The sequence below is a fragment of the Narcine bancroftii genome, chromosome 1, assembly GCF_036971445.1.
Source record: "Narcine bancroftii isolate sNarBan1 chromosome 1, sNarBan1.hap1, whole genome shotgun sequence".
Taxonomy (NCBI): Eukaryota; Metazoa; Chordata; class Chondrichthyes; order Torpediniformes; family Narcinidae; genus Narcine; species Narcine bancroftii.
The window spans coordinates 161,605,438-161,628,871 of record NC_091469.1 but is presented as its reverse complement, the minus strand read 5'-3'; the positions used below and the strand labels follow the sequence as shown (position 1 = coordinate 161,628,871).

Here is a 23,434-nt window from a genome sequence, read left to right as displayed (position 1 = left end):
GGAGGGCTTGTGCATGAATCGCAGAAAGTTAGGTTGTAGGTGCAGCAGGTTATTAAGAAGGCAAATGGAATGTTGGCCTTCATCGCTGGAGGAATTGAATTCAGGAGTAGGGTGGTCATGTTGCAACTGTACAAGGTACTGGTGAGACCGCACCTGGAGTACTGAGTCCAGTTCTGGTCTCCATATTTGAGGAAGGATATACTGGCTTTGGAGACGGTCCAGAGGGTTTACTAGGTTGATCCCTGGGATGAAGGGGTTGACTTATGGTGAAAGACTAAATCATCTAGGATTGTATTCGGTCGAGTTCAGAAGAATGAGAGGAGATCTTATAGAAACATATAGGATTATGCAGGGTACGGATAGGATAGATGTAGGAAGGTTTTTTGAGCTGGCCAGGGAAACTAAAACGAGAGGACACAGTCTCAAGATTCGGGGGAGTAGATTTAGGACAGAGATGAGGAAAAATCATTTTTCCCAGAGAGTAGTGAATGTTTGGAATTCTCCAACCAGGGAAGTGGTTGAGGCTGCCTCATTAAACATATTTAAAATTCGGTTAGATAAATGTTTACATGATAGAGGAATTAGGGGATATGGGGAGAAGGCAGGTAGGTGGAGTTAGGTCATAAATTAGATCAGCCATGATCGTATTGAATGGCGGAGCAGGCTCGATGGGCCATTTTTGGCCTACGCCTGTTCCTACTTCCTATGTTCCTGTGTTCCTATGATGGATGGGTGCATCCATCCATGGAGTGGAAGACCCATTTTCTCCATTGCCTCGGAATGACTGGTTGGGGCTGGCCAGTGGACACATCGCAGAGTAGGATGTGACCGCTGTCTGGCAGGGGGACGTCTTCGAAGTGGAGGGTGGTGATGGCTCTGCAAAAGCCTGAGTCTCTGCATCGTCTTCTTGCGTCCTTGCAAGGTGAGAATAGTCTTGGCCTGGTGCCAATGGCTGAATAACCAGCTTTGAGAAGGTGTCAGCGACGACATTCTTCTTGCCAGAGAGGTGTTGAATGTTGGTGGTGAATTCCGAGACATATGCCAAGTGGCGTTGCTTGCATGCTGACCAGGGGTTGGAGACCTTTGAAAAGGCGTAAGTGAGGGGTTTGTGGTCGGTGAAAAGCCTGCCCTCGAGGAAATAACAGAAGTGCCTGACCGTGAGGTAGAGGATAGGAGTTCCCAGTCAAAGTTACTGTATTTTAACTCAGGGGCCACAATGGTGGCTGAAGAAAGCCAGTGGCCTCCAGTGTCCATAAACCAGCTGTTCGAGCACACCCCCTATCGCTTTATCAACTGTCAGGGAGGTGGGAACATCCATTCTGGGGTGGACCAGCGATGTGGCATGGGCTAGGGCCTCCTTGGTCCTTTCAAAAGCCATGGCTGCCTCCTAGCTCCAGGCTGAGTCGTCTCTTTGGAGGTCATCATGGCAAAGAGGGGACGAATGATTCATGCTGCAGGGGGTTGTAAAAATAGACCATGCCAATGAATTCCTGAAGGCCTTTGACCGTGTTGGGTTCTGCGAATTGCCAAATGGCCTCCAACTTCTCAGTCAATGGTGTCGCTCCGTCCCGGGTGATCCTGTGGCCAAGGAAATCGATCACCTCCTGGCCGAGCTGGTACTTTGCTGGGTTGACCATGAGGCCAAGGTCAGCCAGATGGGAGTTGAGTTTGCATAGGTGGGTAGTGTGTTCCTGGTGGTTCCTGCTGGCGATGAGGATGTCATCCAGGTAGATGAAAACAAAGTCCAGGTCCATGCCTATTGCGTCCATGAGGCCCTGGAAGGTATGCGCCGCATCTTTAAGTCCAAAAGACATGCGTAAGAACTCTAAGAGGCTGAAGTGCGTGATGATGGCCGTCTTCCTGATGTCGTCTGGTGGACGGGGATTTGGTGGTAGCCACATACCAAGTTGACCTTGGAGAAAACGGTCACACCGTGTAGGTTGGCAGTGAAATCCTGTATATGACGGATTGGGTAGCAGTCCAGGGTAGTTGAATCATTGAGGCGCCGGTAGTTCCCACAAGGTTGAAATCCCCCTGTGGCCTTGGGCACCATGTGCAGGGAGGAGGCCCACAGGCCACCTAACCTGCAGATGATCCCCAGCTCTTCCTTACATTTGAACTCCTCCTTGGCCGGTTGCAGCTTGTCTGGGGGAAGGCATCTGGCCTTCGCATGAAGGGGGTTGCCCTGTGTCACGATGTGGTGCAACATACCGTGTCTTGGCATCGTGGTCATGAGGATTGAGGGAAATTTGGCCAAAATACGGCTGTACCTTCGGTTGGGGTCGTGAGTGATTGTGGCCACGTGTTGGTGGCAGCGAGCTGGATCATCTGGGCGTGCACTAGGCAATTTAGCTTTGAGGTCCACAAGCAGGCTGTGAACTCGGAGGAAGTCTGCGCCAAGGAGTGGCTTCTCAACTGTGGCCAGTGTGAAATCCCAGCGGAAGGTCTCGTCGTCGAAGCGTATCGGCATTCACTGCATGCCGAAGGTCTTTACGGCAGTGTTGTTGGCCGCCCACAGGGTGGGCTCATGTGGTCGTAGTGGCGGTATGTAATTACACCACTAGGCCACCAGGGGTCACCCCGGTGACCTTGTCTATAAAGCAGTCCAGAGCTACAGTCTAGCCTTCCAGGTTCGTCTTGCAGAGAGACAACAACCTCTTAGTGTACGTATTAGTTTATTAAAGCTGTCTTATACTCGCACTGCTGGTGTGGTTATTGTCAGTACACTCGTGTTCAGGACTCTAGTGATGTCGGTGGAATGAAGCTGAGCTCTTCCCCCGCATTGACAAGGAAAGGGCAGCCTGAGGTCTGTTACACGTAGTAGGCTGTTGACATGGCCAGCCACCGAAGCCATTTAGTGGTGGCTGGCCTGAGCATTTCCTGGAAACACGAAGGGCTGCTAGCATTTACGGGCTTCTGCTCCCCAGTACTGGTGGTAGAAACACCACCGCACCTCTGATCCCTCTGCTGGCTTACACGGGCGTGGTTAATCCCTGCTTGCTTGGGTTTGGACTGCTGCTCTGTCTAGGGGTGAGTCAGCTGATTCATAGCAGATTCATTCTCCCTTTTAGTGCGCCAGAGGATGTTCACCTTCACTGCGACCTTGCGGGGGTCACTGAAATCCGCATCCGCTAGCAGCAGCTGGATGTCATTGGGCATCTGTTCTAAGAATGCCTGTTCAAACATGAGGCAGGGCTTGTGGCCTTCTTCCAGCATGAGCATTTCGTCCAGCATGACAGATGGCGTTCTGTCCCCTAGGCTATCCAGGTGCATGAGCCTGGCTGCTCTCTGGCATCTGGAGAGCCCATAGGTGCTGAATGCAGAGTATTTACCTTCATCTGGTGGGTTCTGTTTAAGGTGGTCCACTCTAGCTGTGGTTTCTTGGTTCAGGAAGCTGACGATATGGTAGTACTTGGTGGAGTCTGAGATAATCTGCCTTATCCAGAATTGTGCCTCTGCCTGCCCAACCAAGTCCGTGGGTGAAGCGTCCAGAAAGTCGTGAGTTTGAGGGCGACTGCACTGACTGCGGCAACATCCATACTGTTGAATCCAGAGGCATCTGGACCCGTCGGGGTCACTAATGTAGCGGCAGCTAAATGGAGTTGGGAATGACAAGACCAATAGTCGGTGGGCTCGTTTGCACTCCAGTAGTTTATTGAAACTTCCCTCACTGCGCCTTATAAGACTATGGGTAAGTCCCACCCTCGCATCAGAAACTACATCATGAAGTTAACCTGCGCGTGTACGGACCCAACCCAGCAGGTGGAAAAGATGACACCGGCGGCGCCATCTTGACGCGCCTGCTCCGCTGCTGCGACCATAACATGCAGAGCCAGTTCGCCTGTCCTCAGTGATGCACACCGCTACATGTCATCTATATCAATGATCTGGAAGATAATATGGGAAATTGGATCAGCAAGTTTGCAGCTGAGACTAAGATTGGAGACGTTGTGGACAGTGAGGAAGGTTTTCAAAATGTGCAGAGGGATCTGCACCAGCTGGAAAAATGGGCTGAAAAATGGCCGATAGAATTTAATGCAGACGTGAGTTGTTGCATTTGGAAGGACAAACCAAAGTAGGATGTACACGGTGAATGGTCGGGCACTGAGGAGTGGGGTAGAACAGAGGGATCTGGGAATACAGATAAATAATTCCCTGAAAGTAGCGTCACAGGTGGACTGGGTTGTAAAAAGAGATTTTGGCACATTATCCTTCATACTGTATATTTCGGCTTATAGGTTGACCAGCAGATAAGCCGACCCCATTTTTCAACCGCATTTTAATTATTTTATGATATACCTGGTGTATAAGTCAACCCCCTCCCATTTTCGGGCTGTCCAGGTTTCCCAGCAACAACCCAAACATTGTTACAACATCTCAATCGTCAAGCGGATTGAACATTGGCTGAAAGGGAGAGGCCAGAGAGTGGTAGTGGATAATTGTCTGTCAGGTTGGAGGCCGGTGACCAGTGGTGTGCCTCAAGGATCTGTATTGGGCCCATTGTTGTTCGTTATATACATTAATGATCTAGATGATGGGGTGGTGAATTGGATTAGTAAATATGCAGACGATACTAAGATAGGTGGAATAGTGGATAATGAAGAAGGTTTTCAAGGATTGCAGAGGGATTTGGGCTGCTTAGAAAAGTGGGCTGAAAAATGGCAGATGGAATTTAATGCTGATGTGTGAGGTGCTTCATTTTGGTAAGAAGAATCAGAATAGGACATACGTAGTAAATGGGAGAGCATTGATGAATACAGAAGAGCAGAAGGATTTAGGAGTGACGGTACATCGTTCCCTGAAGGTAGAAACTCACGTGAATAGGGTGGTGAAGAAGGCTTTTAGTATGCTGGCCTTTATCAATCATTGCATGGAATCTAGGAGTTGGGAGGTGATGTTGAGATTGTATAAGACGTTGGTGCAGCCTCATTTGGAGTTCTGTGTGCAGTTCTGGTCGCCTAATTATAGGAAGGATATAAACAGAGTGGAGAGAGTGCAGAGAAGGTTTACCAGAATGTTACCTGGGTTTAAGCATCTGGAGTATGGGGAGAGATTGGACAGATTGGGTCTTTATTCTTTGGAGCGTAGAAGGTTGAGAGGGGATTTGATAGAAGTATTTAAGATTATGAAAGGGATAGACAGGGTGGATGTGGATAGACTATTTCCGTTAAGAGGAGGAAAGATTAAAACAAGAGGACATGAGTTAAGAATTAAGGGGCAGAGGTTTAGAGGTAACATGAGGGGGAACTTCTTTACTCAGAGAGTGGTAGCTGTGTGGAATGATCTTCCGGGAGAAATAGTGGCGGCGGAGTCAATTGTATTATTTAAGAAAAGGTTGGACAGGTATGGATGAGAAGAAGATGGAGGGTTATGGGCATTGTGCAGGGAGGTGGGACTAGAGAGGGGTGTTTGGTTCGGTGCGGACTAGAAGGGCCTAATGGTCTGTTTCCGTGCTGTAATTGTTATGTTATGTTATGTTATAAGTAACAAATCTGTAAATTAAGCAGCAAGTAAAAAAAAACCTTTGCTTCTGGCCAAGAAAGTGCCAAACAGAGCTGGGTCCAAGTCTTCAGTAATGGCTGCAGCCAACGGTGACTCCACTCACCATGTCGGGTGCAGTGCCGTCCACATCGAAGAAGTCACCTCGCTGGTCAATGCGGGAATCATGGCTACGTGTCGGCTCCAGGGCAGGAGCGGGAACCTTGGCCTACGTGGCCGAAGTGGGGACCTCGTCCTACATGGCAGGAGCCGCAACCTCATTCTCCCGAGCGAGAGCGGCGACCTACGTTTCCAGGCAGGAGTGGGGAACTCACTCTCCCAGGTAGGACCGGAGACCACAGGCTCTACAATGGTAGAATGCCTGGGTAGGTTATGGCAGCCACCTGACGGTGAGGACTTATACACCGGCCGAATCAGTTTTCAAAGGTCAACTAATGTGCTGACTTGGTGTAGAGCGGTTTTTGAGCTGAATATAATGTCTCAAAGTATATCTGGTGTATAAGTCTACCCTCCTCCCCACCCCCATTTTTGAGAGGATTTTTAGGGTTTCACGACTCGAACTACATGCTGAAATAAACAGTAAATCAAAGTATTGAGTGCAGTAGATGGGATGTTATGGTAAAGTTGTACAAGACATTGGTGAGGCCAAATTTGGAGCATTGTGTGCAGTTTTGGTCACCGAACTACAGGAACAATATCAATAAGATAGAAAGAATGCAGAGATTTACTAGGATGTTGCCTGGACTTCAGGAACTGAGTTTCAGGGAAAGGTTAAACAGGTTAAGACTTTATTCCCTGGAGTGTAGAAGAATGAGGGGAGATTTGATGAAAGTATTTAAAATTATGAGAGGGATTGACAGAGTAAATGTAGATGGGCTTTTCCCACTGAGGTGGGTGAGATACAAACCAAAGGACATGGGTTAAGAGTGAAAGGGGAAACGTTTAGGGGGAATATCTTCACCCAGAGAGTGGTGGGAGTGTGGAACAAGCTTCCAGCTGAGGTGCTGAAGGCATTTAACATTTAAGAGGAATCTGGACAGATGCATGGATTGGAGAGGTATGGAGGGCTGTGGACTGGGTGCATGTCAGTGGGACTAGGCAACAAAAAAAAAATGGTTTGGGACAGACTAAATTTAAATTTGGACATACAGCACAGTAACAGAACCTTTCAGCCCACGAGTCCGTGCCATCCAATTACACCCAATTTGCCTACAACCCCAGTGCAGTTTGAAGGGTGGGTGGAAACCAGAGCCCTCGGAGACCCGGGGAGAATGTACAAACTCCTAACAGCGTTGGATTTGAACCCAAGACCCGATCACTGGTGCTGTAACAGCTTTTGCGTTAACCTCTATGCCAACTGTATTGTCCTTCAAAGAAGGTCCAAAGGGGACTGTTTCTTTGCTATAGTTCTATGGGTCTAAATGTGTTCAGGAAAGTTTTCTAAATTAATATATGGAGGGCACAACTAGTGAGAATGCAATACTGGATCTGCTTTTAGGAACGAGACAGGAGAGGTCTGTGTAGGAGAACTAGTTCCATGGTCCGATGGAATCCAAGGCTCATCTTCTTGGTTGTTTGTGGTGTCTGCAGGGGTCAGTGTTGGGGGTGTTTCTTTTTATTTGAACATTAATGATTTGAATTATGGAATGAATGGTTTTGTCATCACATATGCAGATGATACAAAGGTAGATGGAAGAACAGGTCGTGTCGAGAAAAATCGGAGGTAGCAGAAGGATTTAGACAGATTTGGAGACTGGGCAGTGAAGTGGCAAATGAAATATAATGCCGGAAAATGGACAGCCACGCACTTTGGCAGAAGGAACGTGAACAGACGATTTGTTTTAAATGGGGAGTGTAACAGATAATGTTATATTGTATTGTTACGAGCCCAAAGGACCCCAAAAACCCAACAGCAATAGATATTCACCATGACAAATAGTTACTTAAACAAAAATTCCTTTTAATTATCTTTAAACATGAAAACAGGATCAAACTCCAATTTATGACTATTAACTTAACTAACCTAACTTAACCCCTTCTAATTCTAAGCGCATGTGTATATAATGTGTGTGTAAGTTCAGAAAAGTTATTTGGTTCACAGTTCAATCTCACTTCCCATTCCTCCAAGTTCACTGGTTGCAGGCAATTCTTATACTGTGCACAGAATTTAATATTTATAAAGTTCACCAAGCTTTGGTGCTTGAAAGGTTACAGCTCAGGAAGGTTCTTGTTGGTTTTCAGAGTGAGATTTGTTGTTCACCGGACATTCACAACTGATTTCTTTTTAATCAGCCGCTTCAGAGTCTTGTTGAAGAAACTTGCCCCATCAGGGTTCTCCAGATGATAACCTCTTTCTTTCAGGTCACCACAGAGTTCCTTTTGGTTTCACTTATTTCAAGTGAAACATTAGGCATCCAGTCCTCTCCTCTTGCATGAACCACAAGGGCTTTGACCAGGCTGAACTAAGCACTCACAACCCATCTTCCAAATGGGGTTTTCCACAAGCTTTCCAGCTTGTCCTGTTCCTGTCCCAGTTGCTGTTGATGACTGTAATGCTGTAGAACTGATATCTCTCTCTCCCCCCCTCACACACACACACACACACACACACACACACACACACTCACTAACACACACTCACTCACACACACACACACACACACACACACACACACACAGAGAAAAAGCCTGTTTTACTCTCTCTGCTTGCAAAACCATATGACCTTCTTAGAACAGCTCCAGACAATCTGTAGCTCCAACAAGCTCTTTCATCTGTTGCCTTTTGTAAACAACAATCCTCTAGTGAAGTATCTTGGGCACTCTCCAAAGCTTTTGCAAAGACTGTTGGCCCCGGCATGTCTAGCATGAGCAGAGCTCCAGTATTTTAAATAAGATTTGTTTTAAAGTGTTTGTATGAGAAAACAGTAAAATTCAGAGGGATGTGGACAGATTGGGAGTTCGGGAAAAAATATGGCAGATGAAGTACAATGTTGAGAAATATTCGGTTCTACATTTTGGCAGTGGAAATAAACAGGCTGAGGACTATCTGGATGGGGAGAAAATTCAACCCTGGGAGGTGTAACGAGACCTGGGCATCCTTATACAGAGTAATCTCAAAGTTAATGCCCAGGTGGGATTGGTCGTGAAGAAGGCGAATGCTATGTTGGCCTTCATTTCAAGAGGAGTAGTGTACAAGAGTAAAGAGGTGTTGATGAGGCTCCATGGGGCACTGGTGAGACCGCATTTAGAGTAACTGTGTGCAGTTTTGGGCCCCCTATCTTTGAAAGGATGTGATGTTGTTGGAGAGGATGCAGAGCAGATTTACTAGGATGATTCCTGGAATGCAGGGGCTAACATACAAGGACCATTTTGCAGCTCTTGGGTTGTATTCATTGGCGTATTGGAGAATGAGAGGAGATCTCAGAGACATTTTGAATATTGAAAGGTTTTGACAGAGCAGAGTTTCCCTTGGTGGGTGAATCGAGGTCAAGGGGTCATAATCTTAAAATCAGAAGTTATCCAATTAAAACAGAGAGGAGGAAGAACTTCTTTAGTCACAGGGTCATGGATCAGTGGAACTCACTGCCGCACAAAGCAGTGGAGGCCAGATCACTGGGAGAATTTAAATAGGAAATGGATAAGTATCTCATTAGTCAGGGTATAAAGAGATATGGGGAAGGGGCTGGAAATTGGAACTAGGTGTGACCATAATTCCGTTTAGTGTAGAGTCATGGAACAGACTCGATGGGTCTGGTGCTTCTGCTTCTTTAACTTGTGAACTCTGTTCTAAGCGAATGCCCTTCAGTCCTGAAGTTGTTCCCTCTTGTCCTGGACTCTCCCACCCTAGGAAACAACTTTTCTACATTTTCTCTGTCCATGCCTTTCAACATTAAAAATGTTTCAATAGTAATATTAGTAGATATGTCGAAGTTGAGGTTTGCTACTTTTAACGTTCGAGGATTAAACAGAACAATTAAACATAAGCGAGTCTTGGCGTATATTAAGAAAATGAAAATTGATGTGGCTTTTTTACAAGAAACACATTTGAATGTGAAGGAAAGTATGAAATTAAAGAGGGACTGGGTTGGGCATGTATATTCTTCTTCATTTAATTCTAGGGCTAAAGGCGTAGCAATTTTGATACATAAAAATTTATCTTTTGAATTACAATCAATGGAGGAAAAGGCAGGATGTTTCTTAAATTGAATTGTAAGATTTTTTGTGAATTTTGGACTTTACTTAATATTTATGCCCCAAATGCAGATGATGAAGTATTTATTTCGGATGCATTTTTATTTTTGGGACAGGCTAATGATAATATTTTAGTTGGTGGTGATTTTAATTGTGTTTTGGAACCTTTAAATCTCTGAAGAAAGTTAAGAAATCTAAGATGGCAGTTCAGGTTCAAGCATTGATGAAAAATCTTAATTTAGTAGATATTTGGAGACGTCTTAATCCGACAGAGAAAGATTTCTCCTTTTATTCATTTAGACATGATTCGTTTTCAAGGATTGGCTTTTTTTTTTAGTATCGGCACATTTACAACGGAAGATACAACAAGCAGAATATAAAAGTAGGTGATTTCAGATTATTCTCTGTTATATTTTACATATGCAACTTCTGAGAAAATTCAAGTGGCCTATCGTTGGAGGTTTAATACAATGTTGTTAAAAAATATGGAATTTATTGATTTTTGGAAAAAACAAATTAATTTTTTTTGAAAGAAAATTCTAATTCTGTTCAAAGTAAGTTTGTATTATGGGATGCTATGAAAGCCTATTTGAGAGGATAAATAATTAGTTATACTTCTAAAATAAAAAAGAATCGATTAAATCAGAGTCTTGAATTAGAGAAACAGATTGATGAGTTAGAAAAGGAATTCCAGAAAGATGCTACAGAAGATCAGAAAATAGAATTATCTAGGTTGAAATTGGAATATAATACTTTGCAATCTTATCAATTTGAATGTGTGATTAATAGGACTAAACAACGGTATTACGAATGGGGAGAGAAAGCACATAAGGTATTGGCATGGCAATTAAAGAAAGGACATGTTTCGAAGACTATTAATGCTGTTAGATGGAATTCTCTTATTACTTATAAACCTCGTGAGATTAATGATGAATTTTATTCATTTTATAAAAAGTTATATACATCTGAAGGAAAACTGGATCGATTGATCTTTTTTATCACAGTTGAATTTACCGACATTAGAGGATGGAGATATACATGAGTTAGAAGAATCATTTACTGATTCGGAAATTAAAATGGCTATGTTGGAAATGCTGAATGATAAATCACCTGGTGATGATGGATTTACAGTTGAATTTTATAAATTTTTAATGATGATTTATCTACAGTGTTTTGGGATGTTTTACGTCAAGTTGGAGAACATTATGATTTACCCGAGTCTTGTTCTAGTGCTTTAATTACGGTAATTCCTAAAAAAAGATAGAGTTCCTTTGAAAGTATCTTCATATAAACCAATTCCGTGGTTGAATGTAGATTATAAAATAATAGCTAAAATATTAATGAATAGATTTTTACCTAAGTTGATTTATATGGATCAAACAGGTTTTATAAAGAATAGATATGCTTCAGATTTTTCACATTTTCAAAATTATTATGAAGCAGCTCAACTTAAATTAGGAGGCCGTACCAAATCCATCAATGAACTAAGTTGGGCTGCTTCATAATAAAAACATAGAAACATAGAAGAGAGGAGCAGGAGTAGGTCATTCGACCCTTCGAGCCTGCTCCGCCATTCAACGAGATCATGGCTGATCTTAAAGTTCAGTACCCCGTCCCCGCCTTCTCTCCATAACCTTTAATACCCTTATACTGAATTTTGAAAATGTGGTAAACGTAGTCCCCCAAACTCATATTTCCAAGTTAATTTATTCAAAGCTACTCTCGAAAATTTACCTCTCCATAAAAACTCCCTAACCGTTTTATTCAAGTCTCGAAAAAAAATATTATCAAGTAAATACAGAATAGATTGAAACAAATATTGTATACATGAAAAGATATTCATCTTAATTGTATTTATCCTTCCCATTAAATTAATATGTAAATCTTTCCATTTAATCAAATCAGTTTTAATTTTTTTTATTAATGGAACATAATTTAACTGATATAAAGATTGATAATTAACATCCAAAATTATACCCAGATATTTGGTTCGATCAGTCCACTTCAAATTAATAATATTCTTATAAACTGAATAATCTCCTTCACTTACCGGTAATATTTCACTTTTTTCCCAATTAACTTTATATCCAGAAAGACATCCATATTGTATTAAACACTCCTTCAAATGCAAAAGTGACTGAGCTGGGTTTATTAAATACACCAATACATCATCAACAAATAAATTAATTTTATACTCCTCATCTAAAACTTTCATACCTTGTAACTGTATATTTTGTCGTATCAACCGTGCTATAGGTTCAATTACTAACGCAAACAAAGCTGGTGATAAAGGACAACATTGACGAGTTGATCGAGTTAACTTAAAAGATTCTGAAATCAAACCATTTGTCAATACTCTGGCTAGCAGTTTACTATATAGAGCCCTAATTCAACCAATAAAGAAAGGACCAAACTTAAATTTCTGCAAAACTTTAAACAAGAAATTCCATTCAACACTATCGAATGCTTTTTCTGCATCTAAAGATATCACCATCGGGTGATCTAAAGATTGTCGAAATCTATTAATCAAACTAATCAAGCGCAAAATATTATCTGAAGCATATCTATTCTTTATAAAACCTGTTTGATCCATATAAATCAACTTAGGTAAAAATCTATTCGCTAATATTTTAGCTATTATTTTATAATCTACATTCAACAACGGAATTGGTCTATATGAAGATACTTTCAAAGGATCTCTATCTTTTTTAGGAATTACTGTAATTAAAGCACTAGAACAAGACTCAGGTAATCATAATGTTCTCCAACTTGACGTAAAACATCCCCAAACACTGTAGATAAATCATCATTAAAAATTTTATAATATTCAACCGAAAATCCATCATCACCAGGCGATTTACCATTCAGCATTTTCAACATAGCCATTTTAATTTCCGAATCAGTAAATGATTCTTCTAACTCATGTATATCTCCATCCTCTAATGTCAGTAAATTCAACTGTGATAAAAAAGATCAATCGATCCAGTTTTCCTTCAAATGTATATAACTTTTTATAAAATGAATAAAATTCATCATTAATCTCACGAGGTTTATAAGTAATAAGAGAATTCCGTCTAACAGCATTAATAGTCTTCGAAACATGTCCTTTCTTTAATTGCCATGCCAATACCTTATGTGCTTTCTCTCCCCATTTGTAATACCATTGTTTAGTCCTATTAATCACACATTCAAATTGATAAGATTGCAAAGTATTATATTCCAATTTCAACCTAGATAATTCTATTTTCTGATCTTCTGTAGCATCTTTCTGGAATTCCTTTCCTAACTCATCAATCTGTTTCTCTAATTCAAGACTCTGATTTAATCAATTCTTTTTTATTTTAGAAGTATAACTAATTATTTATCCTCTCAAATAGGCTTTCATAGCATCCCATAATACAAACTTACTTTGAACAGAATTAGAATTTTCTTTCAAAAAAAATTAATTTGTTTTTTCCAAAAATCAATAAATTCCATATTTTTTAACAACATTGTATTAAACCTCCAACGATAGGCCACTTGAATTTTCTCAGAAGTTGCATATGTAAAATATAACAGAGAATAATCTGAAATCACCTACTTTTATATTCTGCTTGTTGTATCTTCCGTTGTAAATGTGCCGATACTAAAAAAAAAGCCAATCCTTGAAAACGAATCATGTCTAAATGAATAAAAGGAGAAATCTTTCTCTGTCGGATTAAGACGTCTCCAAATATCTACTAAATTAAGATTTTTCATCAATGCTTGAACCTGAACTGCCATCTTATATTTCTTAACTTTCTTCAGAGATTTATCTAATAAAGGTTCCAAAACACAATTAAAATCACCACCAACTAAAATATTATCATTAGCCTGTCCCAAAAATAAAAATGCATCCGAAATAAATACTTCATCATCTGCATTTGGGGTATAAATATTAAGTAAAGTCCAAAATTCACAAAAAATCTTACAATTCAATTTAAGAAACATCCTGCCTTTTCCTCCATTGATTGTAATTCAAAAGATAAATTTTTATGTATCAAAATTGCTACGCCTTTAGCCCTAGAATTAAATGAAGAAGAATATACATGCCCAACCCAGTCCCTCTTTAATTTCATACTTTCCTTCACATTCAAATGTGTTTCTTGTAAAAAAGCAATATCAATTTTCATCTTCTGAATATACGCCAAGACTCGCTTATGTTTAATTGTTCTGTTTAATCCTCGAATGTTAAAAGTAGCAAACCTCAACTTCCACATATATACTACTGTTACTAAATACCAATAATATCTTTATATGAAAACTCAAATTAATGTATATAGGCCCTCGAATAGGAGGAAAAAATCACAAATTAAAACCGAACTAAAATGAAAATTAAAAAAAATAAAGAAAAAAGAGAAAATTCCCCCCCCCACAAAAAACTACCTAAAGGTAGTAATCCCTAAACAAAAATTGGGTGTGGGTCACCCACCAGTGGCTGATGACTAGTAAAGATCTTAGAACAAGTCTCTCCCTCCCCAGCCAAACAATCAATAACATCAAAATATCATAATAACAAAAAAAAAGAAAAAGAAAATTCTTCTTTTCATCCAAGAGATTCCAGTCTTGAAGATCCCATTTCAGAAGAAGTTGGACTCTTTCCATTCCCCTTTTCCCATTTCTGCCATTTCTTCCGTTTCCAGAACAACCAGATTTTTCTTTAGTAGATAATTGTGGACGACGTCTTTGTCCTCTTATATCTGGCAATGAATCAACAAAAATCATTGCTTCATGATCATTCTCAAAAAACCGGAATTGATGATCTCCATAAAACACCTTCAACACTGCAGGGTAGCGAAAAGTAGACTTATAACATTTACACAACAAAACTTCTTTAACTGGATTAAATCGATGTCAACGTTGAATGACCTCTTGACTCAAATCAGGATTAAAAAAACTCTGCTATTCTGAATCAATAACGGAGTTTGTCGTTGTCTCGCATTTTGCACTGCTAGTCGAAGTATTGCTTCTATGTCCAGATAATTCAAACATCGAATTATTACCGGTCTCGGTGGCTGACCAGCTGAGGGTGTTCTTCTTAGAGCTCTATGGTCTCTTTCCAGTACCAATCATCCAGAAAAAAATTCTTGCCCTAATACTTGTGGGATCCAGTCTTTAAAGAAACAAAGAGGATCTTGTCCTTCCATACCTTCTGGCAAACCAATGATTTTCACATTATTCCTTCTGCTTTGGTTCTCCAAGTAGTCTATTTTCCTCTCTAACTCCTTCTTACGTTCTCCCCATTCTATGACTGATTTTTCAACCTTCAACACTTTTTCTGTGTTAGAAGCCACTTGTTGTTTACAGTCCAAAAAAGCAGACTGAAATTTTTTAAATTCTTCATGAGATGCATCCACATTTGCTTTAACTGTATTTAATTCTGAACTTATAATTTGAACCATCTCATTCATTAGAGGCTGAATAACTGCATTTCGCTGCATACACTGTAGCTCAGAAAAGCTCAGCCCTGCTCTCTCTGACGTAGTGGCAGAACCAGGTAACTGCAGCTCTTGCTGCAACTCCGACTTTCTCAGGGGGTCGCCGCTGGTCTACCCCACCCCCCCCACATCTCATAGTTTTTTCACAAAATCACGAAGGAAAGTGATATCTTCAGGTTGAAATGCTTCCTGGTGCATTTCCAACAATGGAGTCGTCTTCCTGCATGCTCCCTCCATTGAAATCGAAAGGCTTTCCAAATCGGGATCCACTTCTTGGGAACACGCACCTTCTTCCAGAGAACGGGTAATTCCAGCGCCATCCTTCACTTGGTGAGTAGTATACATTTTTTTTCAGCTCCCACAGGCAGTCTTTGAGATTTCGACACTGAAGAGATTAAACCTGAAGCTGTAACAAGTCGTTTAGGCCCCAAATCTTCAGCACTTTGAAAATGTAACTTCTTCTGCACTTGAGGTTTAATCATTTTACATTAATGGCCATAATAGTTCCTTAATACTTTAAACTAATATTTAAAAAGTTTAAACTTGAAAACAAAGGGTTAAAAAATAAGTACTTAAAAGTCTGGCCAGAGAGGTCGAGATTACATGTTGTTAGGTCTGCTTTGTTCATGAATGAGTGAGTCAAACACCAGACTGAGTCGAAATCAAGGTTCTTTGTTCTTTATTATCGGATTGTAACACTTGCAACTAACAGTGTTAGTTGGAGAAGGCGCATTCTGCCGTTATCAGCAAGTGGTGTTTTTTTTATACCTCAGGATACGTACTTAGTAAATTATCATACCATGACATTGTCCAATGAATAAACTGTTGCTATCCTTCTCTGTTAGTCTGTTGCACATCATTCTTGTTAGTGCCAAGCTTATCTTGAGTGGACAAGGTCACATCTGCATTCTGTTACTCCTTAGTACTGGGTGACTCCTTCTCCGGTCCCATCTCATGATGTTTTTACCTTACGATGTCTAGATTCTATGCCATCTTGCCATGCCCCCACTAAATTCTAACTTAACCCTACTATGCACAAATGTGTGTGCACGTGTGTGCGTGCATGTGTGTGTGTGTGTGTGTGTGTGTGTGTGTGTGTGTGTGTGTGTGTGTGTTGGGGGGGAGTTCAAACCAAAACCATTACTGTTCAGCTATCATTCTGAAGAGATTATTTTAAATTTCAATCTCAGAAAACTTTCATGTTGTTGCTGAAAATTAGTTTTGAAACATCAAGTCATCAGATCTCTTTAAAACTCACAGAATTCTTGATGAGTTGTTCTCACAGCAATGTTTCTTCATATGAGTGATTTTTCATGGAGGTTTCAGAATCTGTCTTTCCCGTGATGATTCCAAAACCCCAGACAAGGGCTACTCAAAGTGCCATGTAGAAATGGACACAGCAAGATCTCCCTCTCTCTCACTTAAAGGGACAGTCCGAAGCAGTCATTCAAAAGCCACTTATTCTGTGTTCTCCTTTGACCAGGAGTAACACATAACAGTACCTTTTCTGGTTACTGAATCTTCAAACTTGTCTTGCTTACATTGTGGTTTGGCAACTTCTGGTTTCAAAATGTCTGTTTTCAGTAATATATTTTTTGAAATGTCTTTAATCATGTGACATGACATCATCACAGTCTTTGAAGTTTAAAGCCCAAAGGTTTCTGAGTGGATATGTCTCTGTTCTGTCTGTGACCTTAGCCAGCAGAATAGTGGTGCCTGAACACAGCCTGCTCCTGATCAAACACATATTGTTTTGAGTTCTCAATGGAGAGCAGTCATAGGTCTTTTATGACTGTTTACAGCTTTGAATTAGCAATCATCCTGTCTTTTTAAGCAAACAAGCTTCCAGCAGAACAATGGCTTAACAGACATTTTGACTTTAAAAATGGTTCTTCTCTGAGTGTAAGTGTGCCCTGTCCACTCTAAAACTAATTTTTACTAAGAAATATATACTCCATTACTAAAGATTAATATTAACACAATTCCATAACACATCTTAGTAAACACACAATGCTGGAGAAACTCAGCAGGTCAAACAGTGTTCTTTATATAGCAAAGATAAAAAATACATAACCGATGTTTCAGGCTTGAGCCCTTCATCAAGGTATGGAAAAATGTCGACAGATATAGAGGGGAGGCAAAGTCAGGAGGTAATAGGTGGAGAAGGGAGGAAGGGCACAGCAGCAAGCAAGGGGAGAAGGGATGGCTGGGAGAGAGAGAAGGGGTGGAGAGCTGGAAGGGGGAGGGAAGGGAGGGGAAAAGTAGAGTAGGTTAGCAGAAAATGGAGACATCAATGTTAATGCCATCTGGCCGGATAGGTGCCCAGACAGAAAATCAGGTATTGTACTTTCAGTTTATGGGTGGTCTTGGTTGGGTAGTGCATGAGGGCAGAGACAAACAGTTTTGTCTAACCTTGATGTGTTGGAACCACTGTATTTTATGGGCTGGCCCGCCCCCTGAACCTGTGACCTCTTCCTCCTGGAAATCCCCATAAAGGCTGTTACACCCAAACTCCTCTCTCAGTACCTGCCTTAGAACCGGGCCAGCAACATGTGAGAAGTGTTAATGTTTTAAATGGTGATTAAAGCCTATTAATCACAACTCTCTGTCTAATGTGGTTGATCGATGGCACTACAATTTAATAACCTTAAATTCTGACCAATGGACAAGGCGACACGGGCTGTTAAATTGGACACCGGCCCTAAGGATCTCTAGACCTCAGTCAAATTCAATCAATGGCTTCCCTGCCTTAATGCTTTCATGAGACGCAATGAAGTACAGATTGAGAAAGACAAACGAGATCTATAGACAATAGACAATAGACAATAGGAGCTGGAGTAGGCCCTTCAGCCCGTCGAGCCAGCACCGCCATTTTACAGATCATGGCTGATCATTACTATCAGTACCCCTTTCCAGCCTTATCCCCATAACCCTTAACTCCTTTGCCCACTAGAGTCTTATCTAACTCTCTTTTGAACATAATCAGCGAATCTGCCTCTACCACCCTCTGTGGCAGAGCATTCCACAGATTCACACTTCTCTGGGTAAAAAAATGTTTTCTCATCTCCGTCCTAAAGGGCCTACCCTGTATTCTTAAACTATGCCCTCTAGTCCTCGTCTCCCCCATCATTGGGAACAAGTGATCCGACTTCACCCTGTCTATCCCCCTGATGATTTTGTATACCTCAATCATGTCCCCCCTCATCCTTCTAAACTCCATCAGATACAAGTCCAGTTTTTCTAGCCTACTCTAGATCTACTCTTCGCTCAGGTCGGCCACCGGGTCTTCCAGATGATCAGGGACTGCACGACTTACTCGGCCACAGTGGAACTCCTGCAGAGACAGTATCGGACCCCGACAACTGTCGTCTTCTCCAGGTTCCTCCAGAGCAGTCATAGACAAGCACCTGGTGAATCAGTGGATGGGTACATGTCAATTACATGTGGGTCCTGTGGGAGCTGGGGCGAGCCTGCGGCTGCAGAGAGGCCTGATACGTGATACATGTGTGAATGGATTCAAGTCCGATCACATCAGATAGAGACTCTTGGAAAAGGGCGATCAAAGCCTGCAAGAAGTCGTCGACCTGCCTAAAGCGATTGAGACGGCGCAGCTGAACGTGGAGATCTTCACGTGGCTGCCTCATGGGGAGTGCAGGTGCTGCCATCTTGGGACACGGGGCCCTAGTCACCGCTGCCGCCATTGAGCACCTGAAGTGTTACTTCCGCGGCCATATGAAGCATCCCCAAAAGAGCTGCCCGGCCTGAAATGCTACAATCTCCGCCTGTGGGAAGAAGGGACATTACAGGAAGGCATGTAGGTCTCCACTCCCCCCTTCTGGCAGTGCCGCGTGCGGCCGGCAGCTGCCACTACCTTGGATCATGCCACTTCTGGCTTCACCACTGGCGTCACTTCTTGTCACGGGAAATGGCTCGGCAGGGCCACTGGAGCGACAAACCAGGACGGCACCACTTCTGGCGTCACATCCGGCGGCAAGGAGCAGCCATCTTGGCGGGCGCCCCCGAACCATCTCTGCAGCAGTGACCAGACGTAGGCCTCGATTACCCTGGATCGGGACAGCCCACATCAACTGGCCAGACCATAAGTTGTTTAACCCAGCTGGATGCCTACCCACTCCCACGAATCACCAACATGGTGAATGAGATTGCCCAGTTCTGAGTTTTCTCAACTTTTGACCTCAAGTTGGCCTACCACCAACTCCCAATCCACCTGGAAGACAGCCCGTACACCCCCTTTGAGCCGGACAGCCGCCTCTACCACTTCCTTCAGGTCCCTTTCGGGGTCGCCAATGGAGTCTCTGTCTTTCAGAGGGAGATGGACCAGATAATGGATGACTGTGTGCTAAAGGCCACATTTCCCTACCTGGACAACGTGACCATCCGTGGCCATGACCATCAGCAACATGATGCTAATCTTCTAAAATTTCCCCAGACAGCCAAAAGCCTTAACCTCACATACAACCAAAAGAAGTACGTGTTCAGTATTTCACAGCTGGCTGTCCTGGGCTGCGTGATGGAGAATGGTGTCATTGGGCCCAACCCTGACTGCAGACATCCCCTGTTGGAATTCCCATTGCCCCATAATTTCAAGGCCCTTCACGTATTTTACCCAGTGGACAAAGACCACCCTCTGGTGAAATCTACCACCTTTCCCCAGTTGCCAGAAGCCCAAGCAGGGTTCATACTCATCATGGGCGACATTACCAAGGTGGTGATGTATGCTGTGGATTAATCCATTCACTTTCAGGTGGAGAGCAATGGGTCCAACTTCACCCTGGCAGCCACACTCAACCAGGCAAGCAAGCCAGTGGCATTCTTCTCCCGAACCCTCCAGGGCCCCAAATTCTGACACTCAGCTGTCAAGAAGGAGGCCCAGGCCATAGTGGAAGCTGTGCACCACTGGAGGCACTACCTGGCCAGAAAATCGCTCACGCTGCTGACTGACCAACGTGCAGTCGCCTTTACGTTCACTAACAAACAGCGGGGAAAAAATTAAGAACGCGAGATCCTGAGGTGGAGAATTGAACTATCCACCTACAACTACAAGATCTTGTACTGGCCCGGGAAACTCAACAACCCAATGCCCTGTCCTGGGGGACATGTGCCAACACACAGTTGGACCATCTCCCAGTCCTCTACAACAACTTCTACACCTCGGGGTCACCAGGCTCTACCACTTCGTTAGAGCCCACAATCTCCCATACTCAGTTGAAGATATCAGAGCTGACCTGGAGTTGCCCGGTCTGTGCAAAATGCAAACCCCAATTCTATCAGGCAGACAAAACCCACCTCAGGAAAGCCACCCGCCCCTTCGAGTGGCTGAGCATGGATTTCAAGGGGCCCCCTTCCGCCAACCAACAGGAATGTATGCTTCCTGAATATCACTGACAAATACTCCCACTCCCCTTCTCCATCCGCTGCCCAGACATGACCACGCCGCAGTCAGAAAGTCACTGCCCAGCATATTTACTCTGTTTGGATACCTATGCTATATCCATAGCGACCGGGGATCCTTGTTTATGAGTGAGGAGCCGTGCTAGTACCTGCTGGCCAAGGGCATAGCCACGAGCTGGACCATGGGTTATAACCCCTGAGGGAATGGCCAGATGGAAAGGAAGAACGCCACCATCTGGAAGGCAACCCTCATAGCCCTCAGGTCGAAAGGCCTGCCCATCTCCCAGTGGCAAGAAGTCCTCCCTGAGGACACCATCAGGTCCCTCCTCTTTTCCGCTACTAATGTGACACCACACGAAAGGCTCTTTTCCTTCCCCAGAAAGTCGGCATTGGGAACCACACTGCCGTCCGTCCTGGCTGACGACCCCTGGGACCGTCCTGCTCCGGAAGCATAACAGATGCCTCTGGTCGAGAAGGTCCACCTCCTCCATGCTAACCCCCGACACGCTTACATGGAGTACCAGGATGGGCAGTAGGACACGGTTTTCATCCGAGACCTGGCGCACGCAGGGGACCCCTCGACCAACCAATCAACATCCCCTCACAATAACCCTGACCATCTGGCCCCACTAATTGCACCCAACGCCTCACCCCCAACCCCAGGCCAAGGAACCCCAAGGTCCTACTAACCCGCCTCAGCTCCCGGAGGCACAGCATGTCGTGCAAGACAGCACCCAGGGAGCCAGCTGCTGAACCACAGCAAACCCTACAGCGGTTGCAGCCACAGACGAGATCACCGGACGGGCTGAACCTGTAACAGACATTGACTCACTTCACCCTGCTGGGCTTTGTGTCAAAAGAAGGGGTGAATGTGGCTCAACCACTTGCTTGTTAGTGCTGTAATGGGCTGGCCCGCCCCCCTGAACCTGTGACTCCTCCCTCCTGGAAATCCCCATAAAAGCTGTTATGCCCAAACCCCTCCCTCAGTACCTGCCTTGGAACCAGGCCAACAACATGTGAGATGTGCTGATGTCTTAAGGTGATTAAAGCCTATTAATCACAACTCACTGTCTGATGTGGTCGATCGATAGCGCTAACATATACCCATGTAACAATCACAGCAAGGAAACAGGCCATCTTGGCCCTTCTAGTCCACACCGGGTCAAGTGCTCTCCTCTAGTCCCACCTACCTGCACTCTGCCCATAACCCTCCATTCTCCTCCCATCCATATACCAATCCAACTTTTCCTTAAATGACTAAATGGACCCTGCCGCCACTACTTCTCCCAGAACCTCATTCCACACAGCCACCACTCCCTGAGTGAAGAAGTTACCCCTCGTTACTTCTAAGCTTTCGTCCCTTAACTCATGACCTCTTGTTTCAACTCTCCTCAAGGGAAAAAAAGCCTTTCCACATCAACTCTCATAATCTTAAATACCCTCTCCATCAAATCCCCTCTCAACCTTCTACTCTACACTTGACTCTCTGTTTTCTTCCCTGGTCCAATCTCTCCCCACCTTTATTTGTGATACCGTTCATCAGAGGAGTTGGGAGAGGTGCCAGTTCAATGCAAAACTTTATCGCAATTTAAAACTCTCATCACAAGTTACCCAACCAGTTGAACTGCCACATCCCACTCAACAACAAGCTTCTGTGCTTAATCTGTCTTATTCTATTGCAATTTTAACATGATGCCCAGTAACACATTTGCTGCAAAGTGACACCTGATGTTATATCCGGGATTGTTTTAGAGAGGTTGCATTTGGCAGGTCCTCCTTGTTCGGGCTGAGGAAGTTCCTCTTTGTTGCTTCCTCATTGACCGGTCTGGTCACACAACAAGCTTGCAGATCCAGTGAGCTCCAGGAAGGAACGGGCTTCCAGCAGACAGCATCCACAGGCTGCCTGGTTCATGGACCCTACCAGCAACAGGGTCTCCGGGTAAACCCCCACTATCTCACCGCAGAGGTAACCACCACCAATCGGGAGTGATCGGTGCTCCATGGAGCGGGACAGCAGGAAGGGACTGTGAGATTGCGAGTATGGTGGGGGGAGGGGTGGATGTGTGGGAGAGTGTGTGTGTATGAGGAGGGAGGTGTGGAGGGGGTGTGGTGGGGAAGAGTCTATGGGAGGGGTAGGGTGTACGGGTGGGGGTTTGAGTGTGTGAGGGGTGTATGGGTTAGGGTGAGTGTGTGGGTGTATGGGTGGGAGTGGGTGTGTAGGGTGTATGGGTGGGGGTGCGTGTGGGGGGTGTATGGGTGGGGGTGGGTGGGAGTGAGAGTGTGGGGTGTGTGGGTGGGGGTGAGTGTGTGGGGGGTGTATGGAGGGGGTGTGTGTGTGTGGGGTGTAGGGGAGGGGGTACATGTGTGGGGTGTGGGGGGGGTGAGTGTGTGAGGTGTAGGGGGAGTGAGTGTGTGGGGTGTAGGGGAGAGGGTGAGTGTGTGGGGTGTAGTGGAGGGGGTGCGTGTGTGGGGGGTGTAGGGGAGGGGGTGCGTGTGTGGGGGGTGTAGGGGAGGGAGTGCGTGTGTGGGGTGTAGGGGAGGGGGTGCATGTGGGAGTGTGGGGGTGGTGAGTGTGTGCGGTGTAGGGGGAGTGAGTGTGTGGGGTGTAGGGGAGGGGTTGAGTGTGTGGGGTGTATGGGAGAGGTTGAATGTGTGGGGTGTACGGGAGGGGGTGAGTGTGGGGGCTGTACAGGTGGCAGTGATTGTGGGGTGTATGGGCGGGGGTGAGTTTGGAGTGTATGGGTGGTGGCTGCCTGAAGCCGACCTGACCTGACCCCATTGCAGGCCACCTGCCTGTTGAGGGATGTTTTATTTTGCTCACTTCCTTGTGTGTGGCCGCGCCCTCACTGCAGCCAGAGCAATGCATGTAGGTGAAG

General features: G+C 44.1%; 1 protein-coding gene across 3 annotated transcripts in view; it reads left to right on the top strand.

Moving 5' to 3' along the window:
- Positions 1-5,551: 5,551 nt before the first annotated feature.
- Positions 5,552-23,434, top strand: part of LOC138735676 (FYN-binding protein 1-like) — a 181,813-nt gene continuing 163,930 nt past the window's right edge. Inside the window, exon 1 of one of the 3 annotated variants that reach the window (XM_069883876.1) lies at positions 5,552-5,821. The gene's annotated coding sequence lies outside the window, so the exon portion shown is untranslated. Of the gene's footprint in view, positions 5,822-22,340; positions 22,525-23,434 lie in introns of those variants that run through there. The other 2 variants (XM_069883866.1, XM_069883884.1) reach the window with 2 other exon arrangements.